Source organism: Vanessa cardui, chromosome 22 (genome assembly GCF_905220365.1).
Source record: "Vanessa cardui chromosome 22, ilVanCard2.1, whole genome shotgun sequence".
Lineage (NCBI taxonomy): Eukaryota > Metazoa > Arthropoda > Insecta > Lepidoptera > Nymphalidae > Vanessa > Vanessa cardui.
The window spans coordinates 11,663,088-11,682,104 of NC_061144.1; the positions used below are offsets into that span (position 1 = coordinate 11,663,088).

Below are 19,017 nucleotides of genomic sequence, written 5' to 3' on the forward strand. Positions count from 1 at the left end.
GGCTCCATAGAGGTGTAGCGCTCAGTAAAATTACTTTCTACCTAATCAAGAGGTTTCAACGGCTGATATGTTGAGCCCGTACAAACACCCGCTATAAACGAGACGCGAATCCACGACCATCGACAACAGCAGCCATTAATAAATATCACCCAGCTGATGTTGATGAAACACATGTCATACAAGAAGGGGATCCCAAGAATCTCACATATTGTAATCCAGATAGAGTTTCAAAGCACTATTGGATATTATTATACAATCAATATGTGGGCTGTTCCCGAGGTTCACGCGTGAGTGAAGACCGAGCGCGTAACAAATCACCATGAACGTAATTACTAATTAATATAATACGAGATCTTGGGCGGTTTTTCTTGTTTTTGTATATAATTCAATCAGTTTCTTTCTATTACTTGCCGTTTATTTGAAACCAAAACGTTTAAATAGAATTTAATGGAAGATAATAAGAGCTTCTAAATGTCATTCTGCCGGCTAAGGTGGAGACTTTAAGATACCTTATTCCATCACGCAGCTCCAATGAGGGTCAGTATTCACAACACAACAACAACAAAACCCTGTAAATTCCCACTGCTGGGCTAAAAGCTTCCTCTCCCTTTAAGGAGAAGGTTTGGAACTTATTCCACCACGCTGTTCCAATGCGGGTTGGTGAAATACACATGTGGCAGAATTTCTATGAAATTTGTCACATGCAGGTATCCTCACAATGTTTTCCTTCACCGCTGAGCACGAGATGAATTATAAAGACAAATTAAGCACATGAATCAGCGGTGCCTGCCTGGGTTTGAACCCGCAATCATCGGTTAAGATGCACGCGTTTTAACCACTGGGCCATCTCGACTCTTAGTCGGCTCAGTATGTTTCCTTTGTGCCTGAGAATGAGATAAGCCAGTAATTTGAATATTCAGTGGTACCTATCGGCCCGGATTTGAATACACAATCTTATGTTAAAATATATTCTTAGCAAAAAGTAAAAACAAGTTAAAACTACTACTGGGTCATATCAGCTATAAATAAGAAACTACAAGTACAGTTCGGTAATAAGACGAAACACGACGCCCGAAGTTTATATTCGAGCATTACCTAAGTGGACCAAAATCATAATTCATACCAAATTATAGGTACTTGTATATTCATAGTCATTAAAGCAGTGAAATCATATGACGACACCAGACTGACAAAAAGTATATTTCTGATGAGATCCATCGCCATGGAGGCAATATTGGAAAGCTGCAACAATGGCATAGCGCCGACTGCCGAGCGCTCGCCTTTGTAAACATCGGTCTCGTGTAAACATCCAGCGTGACTTTCACTGCGGTTCAAGGGCATAAGGCTCTCCACACACGACCCAACGCTCGACGGTTCTAATATTAGTTATTGTGTTTTGAAGTTATTCGTTCGTTATTGAGTATTCAGAACAAGAACACTAGTTGTCTTTTAAAATTATGGTAATATTTGCGTTTCGTTGGATAACACATATATCATTTTCTTTTTATTTAATTATTAAATTATTCACTTTCTAAAGAATCGCATTATTAATTAATTTATTAGGTCCAATAGAGAAAATACAAAAATCAAATTATCATTTTATAACAATTATCACACAACGTGTGAGAGTGGCGTTACAACAACGCGACTTCACTGCTTCTCAATTGCAAAGATACATTGATCTGTGATTGAAATCGTAAGTCTGTAAGCAGCCTTAACTGTTCGTAGCACAGCATCTTAATCAAACAACACAGATTGTGTTTTTATAAGCATCGACTGTTAACCTGTTAGTCGGTAAATAAAACATCGATTCAGTCGATAAAATAGAAAGTTTATCGAATTGTTCGCTGGTGTCGGACACCGTGACGCCTTGACTTTTAGTATATTGTTACTGACTACTATTTTTAAATTAAATATTTACTTTTTATTTTATATAATACTTTAATCCAAGTAAAATTAATATTAATATAATTTAAATAAATTACTTTTATTCCGTTTCCAATTTGTTCGTTGTATAAAAAATTTATAAGCATTTCAAATAATCTTTATTTAATTCCAACTTTTTTTTAATAATAAAATTACATTTAATTATAACTTGTAGAACAATTTGCATTGTGAATTACCTGTTACATATTTATAACAAATAGTATATTCTTGTAACACGCTCATAAAGATATTTCACTATGCCTGTTCTTGACCTAATGGAGAGGCAAGTGGCCACCATCAGCGATCAGTCAACGACCGCCGGACGCTTTCACGAAAGTTGTCAATACTGAGTTGATTAGTGGTGAAAACTGGAACTTAAATAATATTATATTATGGCATTTGCATAATTCTCTCCTTGTCGGCTTGTTCGGTTTCTTTCCGCAAATATTTGAATTTAATATTAATTCAGAGACAGAAAGCGACGGCTTTGATAATCTGTCTTCATTAGATTATTTTTGAGCTTTATGTTAATCTTAAACAATTCTTTAAAATAAAAAAACTAACAAACAAATAAACGAATACTATTAAACTACTTTTTAACTTTGATTTCCATACATGTATTTAGTTCCTGCTAGACCTCACTTGCTAGGAGTCTGTTCACATCAAACAATATATATTTAATGCATTTTCCAAATGGCTTTATAGAATTTCTACTTTTATTTCTATTTACTCATTGTCTTGTTACTACGCGACTTACTCGTGGATCTGGAATGTCTAAACTATTTGTAATGATAACGAATAGGGAAAACACATTCTCATATTTAAAACGATATTTACCAATCGTTTCGCCATTTCCATTTCATACTTACCGCGTATTTATTCAAATAAATGCTTAGCAAATGCACCGAATGCGTCCATACATAAATAGCAGCAAGTATCTATAAATAAATGTAAATATGGCATCTCGCGCCTCGCGTGCGTCGCGGCGCGCGCGCAAGTGGCGCAGTGGGCCGCGCGCCGGCTCCACTGCGCCACGAGTGTTTCACGTGCGACCGCCGGCTCCCGTTTCTGAAAGCAAGCAACGGCAAAGACAAAGTTCTCTAACCGAATGTAACGTTTGAGTGAAACGTGCCCGTCTATATTATCAGGGACACCCTCACAATCATACTGTTCTAAGAAACTGCTCATTTCCTTACTGTTTAAATGGATAGAATACAACATAATCTGTAACTTAGCATTCTTTATTATACGCGAAAACATTGTTGAAATGTTTATTTCATTTCATGTGTTAAGAGCAACTGTCACACGACGCAACAATGGACACGGTCCTCACGAGATTCCTAGCGCACGTCGGCTTTCCGCCGCGCGCGTCTCCGTATCTGGAACAGTATTTCACCGCTGCTATTCATTTTCACACTCGAACGTTACTTCTTGTGTTCACTTCCTCGATCGTATCGTTGAATACAATACACCTTACATACAGACATTCCTTTGCAAATCCATGTCGAGTTATGAACATGGTAGCATTCTTATGTAAACAAACTTTGCGTTTTGTGATGACGATAGACAGGTTCCAGAACAACTGATTTACAAGGTACGGACAACACAATTGATTTTCGGGACGCTGAAATTATAATTGTGCAATATTTATAGAATGAAGTAAATACTGAGGCCTTTTCCTGTTCTTTAAGAATAACCGATTGATATAATAAGATTGAAACTTACTTCCAACAACACATTCTTCTTAGCATATAAAAATACCGGCACTTCATACAATAACAATAAAATGTATTACAAATTCCCCGACTACGTAACAGCGCGCCGCGGTCGGTGTTACGGAATTACTTTTTTCTTTTTCGTCGACTTTCGCCGAAAACCGGCCGTACTTTCCTCATTAACTCCTCACTGGACAAACGGGTAGATTATGTAATGATAAATTGGTTCCATACGTCGGAGAAACGAACATTCGAGCTCAGTGGATAGTGTTTGCTTGAAAAAAATGAGAAAACACAAATTCAAACCTTACTACTGTCCCAAGCAATGCATACCGACTGTCTGTTGAAGGAATAGGTGTTAGGTACACGCCGAATTCTACACTACGCTACAAGGCTCAATACATCACTGGGACGATAGTGAAGTATTAGCAAAGCTAAAAGGCTGTTCAATTTGCGTTTATTATATTGTATGATTGATAGAGATATCGTGTCCGCTGCCTAATTATATTTATTGCAAATTATTTAACAAACTTATAATATAATGTTTCTTGATAACAATTAGACAATGATCTATGTCTGTAGTGCAGTTTCATTAATACTCGTGTGTTTTTGGAACGTTTAATTAGGATTTCAATAATTTACGTATTTACAGGTTTGCTACTTAGATTAACGATTTTAAAATAGTTTTCACACACGTTTGAAACGCGTTCAGACTGTACTGAAGAATGTAGTTCAATTATATTTTATATACATCCATAATAATTATAAAATAAGTGTATCATATAGGTAAAGGCTGCTGTAATAATAGTTAACGACACAGTTAATGGCAACTTGAATATGAATCATACTGGATTACATTCCGGATGACGATTATATCATATAAATATTAAAGGTCAATTGACCTATTTGTTCTACATTACGTCGTTAGCAAATTTGACATACGAATGATGACTCGCAGTCTCACCTGCTATAACATACATATATACATGTTGTATGTTTTGGAATTCGTCCACGAGATCTCTTCCTTTATAATAAATTAAATCATTTTTTTAATGTTCTAACGCTTCATTTTATTGATTCTCCGGTATGGGTACTATAACAATTATCATTATAAATTGCATATAAAAATGTAAATTTTTAAATGATTTGATGATGAATAGTAAAACAAAACTAAAAATAGTTTTATTATATCAAATATCAGTGGATATAAATGAAAAACTTAAAAACGCTCCGCATAACACAGGGCGCAGTGTTAAAGACATCAACGCGTCCTAGAGATCACTAACGTCGGTGGCAAGTTTTTAGTGGCCACAGTGATTTAGGTTAATCAACAAAGTTACTGTTGGCAGAACTGATAAAGGTGAGTTATATATTCGTCTGTAATTAATACAAAACTCTTTTATTTATTTCTAATTAGATTATTACATTCATAATTTATAATCATATTATCAGACGCAATTAAATATCAGTGAGATACAGTTTCCTGGAACTAATTAATTGTAATTTCAAAAGATAATAGAACAACATTACGGTTTTTTAAATAAATAACTTGAGCTGATTTCTAAAGTCTAGTCTTATTTAATTTAAACTTACCGAATAGAAAGTCATTATTTGGACACTTAATAGGACATTTTTAGGGGCTTTATTACCATTATAGTACTCTCCGATATTTTCATCGCTTCAGTGTATTAAAAATCAACATTAGTTTGTCTTGAGTTATTCTCAGCATTACACTAGGATCGCACACGTACCGACGCGTGGGTCGCACGGAGCACCCGACGCCGTTGTTGTAATGTTGCCTACTTACATTTCGTGTCTAATTAACCTTCAATGGCATCCCACTTATAAGGCTGTAAACAAATTATAAGGCGTCTCCGAGTTTTTGTGGATTAATTGCATTCCTTATAGGGAATAAGACCCGCTTGCGTTGGAGTACGTACCAAGTGGTATGACACTGTTTAAAAGAGTAGGTGTGATTATGTTTAGCTAATTTTAAGATTTAACTTGATAGTAGGATTTTGTGCAACCCCGTTTTGGTACAAGCAAAAGGGACGTAACATCTTAGCTCTCAAGGTTGGTGTCATGAGATATGGCTTATATTTCTTAAAGTTATATATATGTTAACTATGGGCAGTGGTGACCACTTTCCATCAGATGATTTTACAAGTGGTAGTGCCACGCTGTATACCTTCGGGTTACAGCCGAATGGGCCGGCACGCCCGGGGAAGTACCACTCTCTCACTTAAAATCGGCGTAAAGTGGCGGCTATGCTACCGCGTTTCGTCCGGTAAGTGAGAGTTCCGGAGGCCCAATCCCCCTCCCCCCCAAAACTTGATGGTTGTGCAGAATTTGGTTAAATTACCCCAGGAGGGTACCATCAGCGACAGCGGTGGAGAATCCCTCTCTGGGCATCCATGCTCAGGACGTACACCGCCTGAGCAGGGATGCCCAGGCTGCCCTCCGAATTCTGGGGGGGGGCAATTTTGCGCTCGCCACTGTTCGGGGCAAGCGGAGCAGGCATCATAAGGCAACCCCTGCCACCCTCGCTGTGGACTTCTGCAACATAAGGGGACTCAACTCCAACCTCAACGCCGTTCACTACCATCTGGAAACGGCGAAGCCGGCCTTGCTCTTTCTAACCGAGACCCAGATATCTTCTCCTGCCGATACGACTTTTCTCTCGTACCCTGGGTACAAATTGGAACATTCTTTTATACCACGAGCTGGGGTATGCGTTTACGTCAGAGATGATATCTGTTCTCGACGCCTCGGCAGCCTTGAAGGACAGGACCTATCGATTATCTGGCTGCGTGTAGACTGCGATGATCATCCGCGAATCTATGCGTGCCTTTATAGGTCCCATAGCGGTAATGCCGAAACCGACCGACTGGTTGAGCACGTCCAAATGGCTACAGATTCCGTGCTTCAGCAGATTCCATCCGCAGAGATCATTATTCTGGGTGACTTTAATGCTCACCACGCAGAATGGCTCGGCTCACGCACCACCGATCATGCGGGTAGATTTGTTCTGGACTTCGCTCTAGCATATGATCTGACACAACTGGTCAACTCGCCAACGCGAATACCGGATGTGGAGGATCATACACCTTCCCTGTTGGACCTTCTGCTGACTTCGCATCCGGATGGCTATCAGGTTATCGTCGATCCCCCTCTGGGCTCGTCTGACCACTGTCTCGTCCGGAGTACAGTGCCGGTTGTGCGGTACTCACGGCCTCGCTTTGTTGGGTGCCGCCGAGTATGGCACTACAAGTCAGCAGATTGGGATGGGATGCGGTCTTTTTTTGCATCGTACCCATGGGGGCAGATTTGTTTCTCGCCGGATGATCCGAACGCTGCTGCTGACTCTGTTGCCGATGTGGTGCTTCAGGGTATGGAACTATTCATTCCTTACTCTGCAGTACCCATCGGTGGCAAGTCCCAGCCTTGGTTTGGTCGTTTCTGCAAAACGGCATCACGCCGAAAGTGGGAACGCTATCAAACCTGGGCTAATGCATCTGCGTCTCGTGATGTAAATACCAGCGCATTCAAAAAGGAATATAACTCTGCCTCTAGGTCCCTCAAAAACGTCATTGCTAGGGCGAAGACCAATTCTGCCAATTCTGCCAATGTACTCCACATTGGCAGAATTGGCGAGAGACTGGTGCGTCTCCCTTCAGGAACACGAGCGTTCTGGTCTCTCGCTAAGACTGTCTTAGGGAATTTCTGTCAGCCCTCTTTTCCATCTCTGCACAGGGACGGTGAGTCATTGGCCCATACCGCGAAAGAGAAAGCTGATCTTTTAGGCTCTCTCTTCGCGTCGAACTCGACTCTGGATGACCAAGGAAAATCTCCACCAACAATTCCGCGGTGTGATACCACGATGCCGGAAGTTAAATTCCGGCAAAGTGCCGTTCGTAAAGCACTTCTTTCCTTGGACATTCATAAGTCGAGCGGACCCGATGGTATCCCTCCAATCGTGCTACGGACATGTGCTCCCGAGTTGGCACCGGTCTTAACGCGTCTTTTCCGGCAATCCTACACATTAGGCGTCGTCCCGAATTCCTGGAAGACAGCTTTGGTGCATCCGATCCCTAAAAAAGGCAACCGCTCAGACCCGTCCAATTATAGGCCTATAGCCATCACCTCCTTGCTCTCCAAGATAATGGAGTCCCTTATTAACTGCCAGCTCCTACGGTACCTAGAGGAGAATCAGCTGATTAGTGACCACCAGTACGGTTTCCGTCGGGGTCGCTCAGCCGGTGATCTTCTAGTTTACCTTACTCATAGGTGGGCTGAAGCAGTTGAGAGCAAGGGGGAGGCATTAGCAGCCAGCTTGGACATAGCGAAGGCCTTCGATCGCGTATGGCACAAAGCGCTTCTTTCGAAGATTCCTTCCTATGGGCTTCCCGGGAAATTATGCAATTGGATTACCAGCTTTTTGGCAGATCGGAGCATCAAGGTCGTTGTCGACGGTGCATGCTCTGACTTAAAATTCGTCAATGCTGGTGTTCCACAAGGCTGCGTTCTATCACCCACTCTGTTTCTTCTGCATATCAATGATTTGTTGCAAATCGGGAACATTCATTGCTATGCAGACGACAGTACCGTTGACACCTTATACACCGGCCGCGCTAATATTTCTCGGGAAAACGTCGAAGAGAACCGGAACAAACTTGTGTCTGAAATCGAGTCTTCATTAAACGAAGTCTCGAATTGGGGCCGGCTAAATCTAGTCCATTTCAACCCCAAAAAGACGCAAGTTTGCGCGTTAACCGCTAAAAAAACACCATTTGTCGTATCTCCACGATTTGAGAACATTCCGATAGCCGCTACAGGTAGTATCGGAATACTTGGCGTTGATATTTCGAGCCTCGTTCAGTTCCGCGGTCAATTGGAAGGCAAAGCCAAATTGGCTTCAAAAAAGCTGGGCGTGCTCAGCAAGGCGAGACAGTATTTCACGTCGGCCCATCGCCTAAATCTTTACAAGGCGCAAATTCGGCCTCACATGGAGTACTGCTCTCACCTCTGGGCGGGTGCTCCCCAGTACCAGCTCCTTCCATTTGACCGCATCCAACGTAGAGCGGCTCGAGTTATCGACGATCAAGCCCTTTCCGATCTCCTTGATCCTTTGGCTTTGCGTAGAGATGTCGGATCACTCTGCATCTTCTACCGAATTTTTCACGGGGAATGTTCCGAGGAATTGTTCGGATTAATCCCGGCTGCTGAATTTCACCTTCGGACATCTCGTCAAAATTCTAAGTTTCACCCGCACCATCTTGATGTCCGAAAATCCACAACAGCGCGATTTCTTAGACATTTTCTGCCTCGCACAACCACTTTGTGGAACCAGCTTTCGCCGGCGGTTTTTCCGAACCGATACGACATGGGAACCTTCAAGAAAAGAGCCTACTCCTTTCTCAAAGGCCGGCAACGCACTTGCAAGCCCCCGGGTGTTGCAGATGTCCATGGGCGGTGGTAGTCACTTTCCATCAGGTGAGCCTCCTGCTCGTTTGCCACCTATGCCATAAAAAAAAAAAAAAAAAAAAAAAGATGGCTCATTTGCCCGTTCCCCAAAATATATAATTAAAAAATCTTTAAGCATTGTTCCTTTTATGTACACATGTATACATATAATATGTAGTTAGTCTTTGAGATTGGGTGTCGTGGCCGACATGCGTTAGTGAATTGATTACCGATATCACTGAACGTGTTGAGTCGCTTATGTGACGGAAAACATTTGTTTATTTAGTGAAATACGAACTAATTCATAGGACTAATCCACGCACCGACTGCAACTGTACCTACTGCCTAATTATCTATAAGTTGTCAACCCTGGTTCGTATTTAGTTCGGTTATATAAGACTCAACGTTGTAGGTATTTAAATCTTATTGCAACCTAAATAAGTTTCACTCCGAACACCAAACGCAGTTTCTAGTTCATATAAAACCAGTTTCACTGAGCGTTAGGTTTTATTTCGTCTCAGCGTAAATGGTAAGGCATTTCATCTTCTGATGTCTGAGATAATTAAAAACCCTAATTTGAATACCATTAACCCTATTTAACATCTAGTGCGGACATTCCATCCAATATTTTGGATTTGTTAACTGATCCTGTTTTTGTGTATGTACGTGTCGGATGTTAATTATATAATTATCGTAAATTACATCGCGTGTTGACTTTAAACTGTATTTAAATTTGTCATCGATCACATAAACACAACATACTGCAAAAATAAAGTTCCATTTCTGAACGGCTGTTGTTGGAATATGTAATAACAATTTACACTACAGTGCATTGTCGCCGACATCAAAACTAGGAACTTTATTAAGTTTTCAATATTGAATTTGCTTAAAATTCTCTTAACGATAGTTAATTGATAAGACTTTGTAAATAAAGCCTAGGTACATTATTGTTAATAGCATAGTTAACATTAATATAGTTATCCAAATGCAAATTATATATTTAAAATAAAGACTTTCTTGAGTTCACAAAAAATTAAATGACTGAATGACTTACAGTTTCTATAATCTATTGTCGAATAAATAAGTTATTGTATTATATTCGTAATTAGAAGTCCAACCTCCACATCATGGTGACTGACGCTCGGCGTGTTTGTTCTGATATTACGACACCGCCATATTGTTGATCTTTCGTTAGTAACGACGCATTGTTTCGTCTATGGATTGAGTCCATAACCTTACATTGGAAAGGCCTCCGGTCTATCTGGGCATGTGGGAGCAAGGCTAACTGCTAACAATTATAAGCAACTGCTCTGTTACGTATCATAAAGGCGATATGACTAACTATTTCAGTTTTCAATATGTCCTATACTCTATTACTGTGACAGACAGACAGTTCTAATTGTTATTAAAATGGAAACGCATCCCAGATATGTTTTTTTTTATGGTATACGTATAGGTTGACGGACGAGCATATGGGCCACCTGATGGTAAGTGGTCACCATTACCCATAGACAATGATGCTGTAAGAAATATTACCATAAGTATTCCTTAAATCGGCAATGCGCCACCAACCTTGGGAACTAAGATATTATGTACCTTGTGCCTGTAGTTACACTGGCTCACTCACCCTTCAAACCGGAACACAACAATACCGAGTACTGTTGTTTGGCGGTAGAATAACTGATGAGTGGGTGGTACCTACTCAGAAGGGCTTGCACAAAGCCCTACTACCAAGAAATGATATAGAGATATGTACTGTATTATAACTTAAAACATCCACTTCTTACTTATACTCTCCCAGGAGTAAGTATTAGGCCAGATTTTTTTTAATTGCGATTTCAATTTATACCCGACACTGATTAGTAGCTTACAACAGCGCTCACCGCAAAAACTGAAGTGATACCGTAACTCACGCCGCGCCGACTTCCGGATCTCCTCGGACATGATCTAGTAGTTTCTACTCTTATATTTAAACGGTTCGTTTCGCTTGCAATTTCATATCATTATTATAATATTCATGTGAAAGTGAACGTGTTCGGAGAGAAACGTGTGTGTGTGCGTATTTTGCGCGGCGTCTCCGAGATGAATATGATTCCAATTTTTTTACAACAATCATTTTCTCCTCATCCATGTCTGTAATAAAATTGCAGATGTGTCTTTCTTCATACACGACTGCCTTGATTTATATAAACAGTATTGTGTTTTTTTAAATCAAGAAATCAGTTGCAGACCGATGTTCTGGTCTTGGTAGTGTTCACACTCCCGTGCCCTAAAAATACCCTAATAATGCCCACTTGCTATAGCTCTAATGTGGCCGAGATTATTCAGTTATTGTGGAGCCAAAATGATGCAGTAAATACACGGACCATGTGGATCGTTACAAATCACTGTGTAAAAGCGAGACAATATATACATTACAAAATTTTGCTTACTTGGGGATTATAATTCTGAAAGAAAACTTTGTGGAAAGACCTACAAATGTCGGGTGAATTGACAACTATTCTTGCAACCGACAGCTTTGGCGAAGCGTGATGTATCAGTTCAAAAAGTCCTCGTCAAGACGAGAAGAGATCTCTGCCTGAGATATGGGCATACTTATGGTCTGCTTATGTGTAGTGCACTCGAGCAAATGGAAGCTCATCGTTAAATAATGAGAGGCTGTTTCAACACACAACACTAATCGATGCGCATTTCCCGCATTACTATGACTAACGAGTGGTGACTCCGAGATCCACTGTTAACTGTTAGGTTTCTAAAAGAAAATCTAAGGCGGCCATTTTCTATTAATTACATATGTGTAAGAGTAAGAACAACCGTCACATTAAGAATATGATCGTTTTAATATGAAACTTATTCAGCTGACAACGACCATAAAGACCACTGTCGTTATTTGCTTATTTGCCGTGCAATAGTTATGAGTGATATGAGGTGAAAGAATATTCTGTCAGAGTTTTTTATAAAATGCACGCATAAATGTGAGGGTGAGTTTGAATAAAATATTCGTTTGATAAATAGCTTGAAATATGAATGCAAAAAACTACATTACAAAAGATAATTAACTCTCGGCGAGATCTTCTTTACTTTTGAGGAGAAGGTTTCGAGCTTGCTCCACCACGCTATTCTATTCCGAGTAGGTGGAATAATACATCAAAAATAGACGCATAATTCGATATTATTTAGGTTAAAGAAATGAATAAATTTATTATTCGTGCAAAAAAAAATATCATATAAAACTAAGCATTTTAGTTTTATAATTGAGATATATTATGTTAAACGCTCACTAGGTATATTTTACAGTTTTAACTTTCAAATTTCCTTTTTTTATCGGTACGATGATTTTTGAGTTCAGATTTACATAGTTTCATAACGTACTAATAAAACTCTTTAGAACACAAACGCAGTCACGGACCGGATGGAGTGGTGCCTGGCGCGAAGTTTCTATGACACGAAAAACTTTTTATGAAGCATTATCAGTACTGGTCACAATTGTACAATATTTTATATTATACAACACATTACATTGTAACCGATACATTCATAAATATATTACTTTCAAACAAAAACTATAATAACTTCGTCAATAACATTAACTATTTTGTAAATCTAATAAGTTAAACTGTTAAATGTCGCAAGGATAGCCATTTAATATGCAATTGATATGTTACAGTGGCTGCTTCGCGCAAATGTATTAATATAATTAGTCGCTCCAGTGAATACATAAAGCAAAGTAAAGTAACAGGCTGTACATTTCCCACTGCTGAGATAAGGACTCCTCTTCCATTAAGGAGAGGGTTTGGAACATATTCCAGTGAATACATATGAAGTCGCGGTTCCCGAAGGCCTGCTGAGGCCCGTTGAGGCCCGTTGGTTCCTTTCGTGGACAATTTCTCCGTAGCCGACGGAGATTGCCTGTGTTTGCGCACTTACTGCCACACTACAGTATGCCCTGAAGATTCCGATACCATCATGTTGTAAATAAATAATAATTCTAAAATTTCAGATATTTTCTGTAGCCTAAATTTGGTCAACCGTCAATACTAAGATAAATCTATATATACTTGAATCTTGAATCATCAATAAAGATTTGCTTGTCTTTAAATTGACATTTAAAAAATTTCGTTTTAAATAATATTAAACCAAAGGAAATACTCGTCAAATTTAACGGAATTACTCATCCAGGTGGTTGTTTTACACGCTCCGCGTCGCCGTCGGGGAGACCGCCGCGAGATAAAACAGATAATAATCACTTAGTGCTGTGCCGCTTCGTATTCGTGGGCAGGCAGCCTGTCGACCAAGCACATGCTTTCACCGAAGCTTCAGTCGGTCAAAACGATCATCGCGGGGTCGTTGATCGCTGGAAACAGATTGAAGAACAATGTCAATATCAATTTTATAGGCACTTTGTTTACGCTCATATTTGTATATTCAATTTTGATTGCAACTAATTATATAGAAATATACATTTTATACAATGATATTCTAATAAACAGATATGTTATGTCCATACTAAACAACAGAAAAAAGTGTGCCGCGCCGGGGACCGTTTATTTTAGTTTATTTTTACATTTCGTTAAAAGTAAAAAGGATAACTTGATAAAAACAATAAGTAAAGGGGAAAACTAGATGTTTTAATTACGCAAAACGTATTACTACGTAAAACAACTAAAGGCAAACGTCCCAATTAGGACGTTTTCTAGTCATCATTTTTTGCGCGTTAATAACATATCTGTTTACTACAACATCATTGATTTTATACAAATAAATACGAGACGAATGATTTTGAGGTACATACCAACCTAACAGATGAAAAAGAGTACCAACAGTTTATCGCTTCATGAGACCTACTATATACCAACTAATAATATATAGGATATGTGATTAGAACCACTTTTATGTAAAATAAAAATAGCGAAACAACACACAACTTGTTACAAAACTAAACGTGTAAATAGAACCTTGAATGCTCGACCAAATTAACAAAACTCTCACGAACGCGATGTAATGGCTTTCGTAACACCAATTAAATGTGTACGCGTTACATCATTCTGATAACATGTTATTAAAGTTAAAACGCTTCAGTGAACACCTGCAGCTGATTACAGAACAGCATCCTGAGGAAGGCCTGCTTACATCAACCTCTGCGTTAACGAGATCAGCTGCGCCAGTCATACAGTAAGCCTGCGCTTGCAGTCCGCTCGGCAATACGTCAACTGGACATAAGTATTGTGATATTCCTTTGACAGATTCCGACCTTTAAAGCCGACCAATGAAAGAGCAGCCCGGTATTAGGGAGATGGATTGTGAGCCGCACGATCCCGTACCCGGGAAATATTGCCGTCCCGAACTGAGATAGTACAAACTGGTATACATCTTTCGGGTACTCGCGGTCGCTGACACTAGTCAGGAAGACATCATCGTTGTATAATATTGAGTAATTAAGCCTTAATTAGGTCTCGGGGATTATTACACAACATAATCTCCAACGGCCTCAAGAACGCCTTCATGAGATAATAAATATTCGTAACGAGACACGCGTATTCAAATCGTACGCGAATTACACGCTGTTTGAAGTGACATAACGAAGCCGGGCTGAATTCAAACTGTGTTATGAACTTAATTCCACACACGCGCCCACCTACACTTACTGTTTATGTCAATTGTTAATCAGCTGATTCGAACTCCGTGTGACGTCAATATCACGCAGCCTAATCTAATAGCCAGCCAGATAACAAATATAAGACTTTCTGACCATATAAATCTGTTTCTTGATTACGCTCGAACCACTCGACGGACTGTAATCTGGTCAAAGCTGAGTTACCATTATGGTACGCAATAAAGTAAATATATTTTACGATATCGATACATATTACTTAATTTAAGCAATGCAAGCGTGCTAGGTATTGCCAGATAAAATATTATGTTTGTATCGCGCTGCCGCTCGATGTCGTTGGAATATTCTGCGATCCGGTCACGGAGTCACTTTCATTGTCATTGTCACTACGCGTGACTCGCGACTCGTGACTCACCTTAGACCTGAACTGTGACCTTCGCGAGGCCTATTTATGTAATTCCGTCGAATTTTTTTGACACTTTTTTTTATTAGAGCAAAAAGTAGAACTGCGTAATGCATGAAACATGTAACAAATATTTAAATGGTAATAATAAAGTAGATTTTAAAATAAAAATATACTTCCGATACCGGGAATCGAACCCGAGCCTCCTGGGTGAGAGCCAGGTATCCTAGCCACTAGACCATATCGGATATACCATGACAGTTGAATTTTTAAATCTATTTCTACTGATTACTTCTAAAAATAAAATGTCTTCGAATTTAATGATATCGGTAATGTAATAAAATTGCTTTAATAACTAATTAGTATATTTGAACGAGTTACTGAGTAAACTTTGGCTTATTTATACAAGTGAAAAACTATTCAAATAGTGACGTTCCAAAGTATTACAGAGTATTGAGACTACAATTATGTCCTTGGAAATATGATCACTTAAATAATCGCTTGTATAACATCAAATATACATTTTAATATTTCATTTTTATTTGTTTCCCCTTTGTTATTACAATTAATAATCAAATAATTTCATGCTTTCTTGTTTTCGTAGTCAAAATCCAATGTCATGCTTCGCGACTCCGGCCGAGATAACCTCGTCGCCGTGGCTTGCAGCCACTACACTACATTCGGTTGTTATACTTTTTTATTTAGTAATTTGAAAGAATTGAAATTTCTCTCTTTCAACATCCACTAAAATCAAAATTATAAAAAAACTTTATTAATATAAGTATTTTCTTGTAATTCAAAATAAATATATGGAAGATAAAAGAAAAAAATATTATAAAAAACTCTCGCCCCCGGGTGGGCTCGAACCACCAACCTTTCGGTTAACAGCCGAACGCGCTAGCCGATTGCGCCACGGAGGCGATGACCTCCGGGAATATAATACACAATAACCTATAACAAATACTTATTCATATTAATTACTGATTATATTCCGCACAATGTTATCTAATCTGAGCGGCGTCGGAAACGAAACGCCGAGCAACATTGTTCACGGTAGTGGGAAGGTACTATTTTCGTATAACTAACAATAACTAAATAAATAACTCCGTATAAAAACCGTCATTAAAATTTGACTGAAGTGGACATATACCTATACTAATGAATAAAAACTCTGAAACATTAATTTCACTACATAAGATTATTTTTATATAAAATAAAAACTAAAACGTAACAAGTTGGTACATTCATATTCCAAATACCTGAACAGATTCTTAAGAGTCTTCTTTTTTTATCTAAATTGTAGATCTTAGAAATGCGGCGTCAATTAAAACAAGAGAAGCCATTACTTTTGTAATTATAGTAAATATTAATAAACGTAATTAAATTATGTGGGTATATGACGCAATGTTAAGCGGCGAGGATGATGCTGACTAAATTAGTATCTGTTACAAAAAATCCACAATTAGCAAAAATAAACACATTCTACGGCTCGTTACGTCATAACCGGTTACGTCATCTCGCATTCCTCCAGAACTTTCACTGTAATGACCAATACGAGATCACGGCGGCGGCTGCGGTGAGTGATCATAACATTTAATTAGTAAGTACCTACTAGGAAAGAAAGTCGCCCGTTCGATGTAAATGTATCAGAGATATACACAGAGAATCGACGAAGTATGTTTGTTTCATATCATTTCGACAAACGCGTCACCTGTGATCACAGCTACCCATCGACATTGACGCCGTAAACATTTAACGATTACTTTCTGGCACACAATCCTCGTCGGTCAGTCCTAGCACATGAGCTAAAGTAGTCACCATTCAGTCATGACTAAAGTCAAACAAAACACAAGAATTATTTAGTTAAATATTCATTAGTTCAAGAGTGAAATGTTCTCTGTGCAAAATTGATATTTTACAGACACTTACCTACTATTTAACAATTAGCAATACAAACGTGAAGGTTGATTATATCGTTTCTAAATGTTTCTCACGAATTGTAATCGATTAATCAATTTAATTGATTTGTCGTGGAAAAGGGCTCTATGGCCTATGCGCTACTGACCTTTAGTGTAACCCAAGACCTAAGTTTATTTGTTGGGTGTGACCGTTGATTTGCGCGAACCCTAACAGATAAACTGGTGACCAGATATGTAAGAATCAAGAAATATTCAGTTCGAAATTCAATAACATATGTACATAGAAAAGCCTGAGTGAACCCGTGGTAGATTAAACAAAAAGCGTTACTTCAAACCTGGAGAAGTAACTTCGAGTGTACTTAACTTTTTCACTCGATGGCAATTCTGTCTTTCGTTTGTCCGCCAACTGCCATATGTCCAGGCGCTCTGCGACACCAACGAGTCAGTCGGAACAATAATATGAGGTGTAGTGAATACAATTAAAATTCACTTTTTACCGAATAAGCATGTCAGTTTCACTTTCGCCGAAACTTGTTCCGCGCCCGACCGCGCGCCGGCGACCGGCTGCCGACTACAAATCCCGCAGATTACAGTTCAACGGAAATGTCTTTAGAAGAAATTATTTGAAAACATTTAGGTACTATCAAAATTGTCATAAATTTGTCATAAAACGTATATTTTGTACAATCCCTTATATGTAGCATACGATCCCTAAATTAAATTGAAATCATTTTAATCTTCTGGTTAGTGTTTCTTATATATTATAAGGTGAGTGCGATCTCTCTTTTGATACAAAAAATCTGCTGAATAGAGCTGTACGGTTTAGTTTCCGAATTCGCAAAGGCCATCTCTTTGGGGCTCCGTATTCCTTACTATAAAAACGTTCCAGGGCTATTTTTAATTTGCCCGTATTAAAGATTTAGTTTCATGTTAAAACAAAATGGTAATTGATGCATAAAACCAAAACAAAGCAAAGTATATTTCTTTATTAATTTGTAAAGTCTGCTAAGTTGAAAATACCGCCGGATTGAACTTTATTTGCGAATTATTTTTAAAGATGAAAATCACTTACAAAAACATGTTTGTCGTAGTATTTCAAGAGAGAGTTCTTTCCGCTTAAAGGAAGAACACCGCGATGGCGAGCCGGGATACGGTGTCTGCAATTGATGATTAAAATACTCGTTTGTGAATTTATCTGTGGAACTCAAGATACAAATTATATATTTCACGATACTGTGAAATACTCTACTTTCTGTGGCTAGGATCCAATGAAATTAATTTATTTACTTTGCATTTAGGCTTAGATTAAATATACTTTTGAAAGTTGAAAAAATCATTTACCGTTTATATATTTTTTAATCAAAGAAAAACAAAAACGAAAGTATATGTCCACTCATAGTTAAAAACTCCAACTCTCAAAACTAGTTTAAACCGGTTCGGTCAAGCTAGAACCGACGTCCAGTCATTCTTCCTGTCATTTCACTTGTTTTTTACTGAGATACCGGCTAACAAAATAGTAACCAAATCCGATACGTAAAAGCAACCGTGAGCTGTATTGGTTGGGAATAGAGCTTGCTTTTCTGTGAACATCGATAACCGACGCGAATATATATGGCAGTGGCCCGGAGGCTGCCGTATTCCTTCCTCCGTAGATGTGTGTGAGATTATAATTTCTCACGTGCGTCTAAGCCGAGCTTATCTTGATGTCTACATTTTGAAATCACATGCGGTTTGATGGTTCTTATCGCATTATTTAACCAGTTGATCCAGAATCGATGTTTAAAGATATTATTATTTAAATAAGTATATGGTATTTCATTTCTTTCTGGGTTTTAAGAGTTTATTTAAAAAAAATTTCTACAGCAGTATCTTACTTTAGACTAGGTAATTATTTTTGCTAAAAGATGAAGATTGGTATATCTATTTGATAGAACGTATAATGTTGTATATTTTTAAGAGAGAAATGGTCTTAATTATAAA

The 19,017-nt window shown here is 38.5% G+C and overlaps 1 protein-coding gene and 2 non-coding genes across 3 annotated transcripts in view; 1 reads left to right on the top strand and 2 right to left on the bottom strand.

Moving 5' to 3' along the window:
* The window catches only part of LOC124539229, a 33,394-nt gene that overhangs the window by 1,123 nt on the left and 13,254 nt on the right, over positions 1 to 19,017 (top strand). The window lies entirely within an intron of this gene.
* On the bottom strand, positions 15,295 to 15,366 carry Trnae-cuc. Its single transcript has one exon. It is a non-coding gene; the product is annotated as a tRNA-Glu (tRNA).
* Trnan-guu lies at positions 15,965 to 16,038 on the bottom strand. Its single transcript has one exon. It is a non-coding gene; the product is annotated as a tRNA-Asn (tRNA).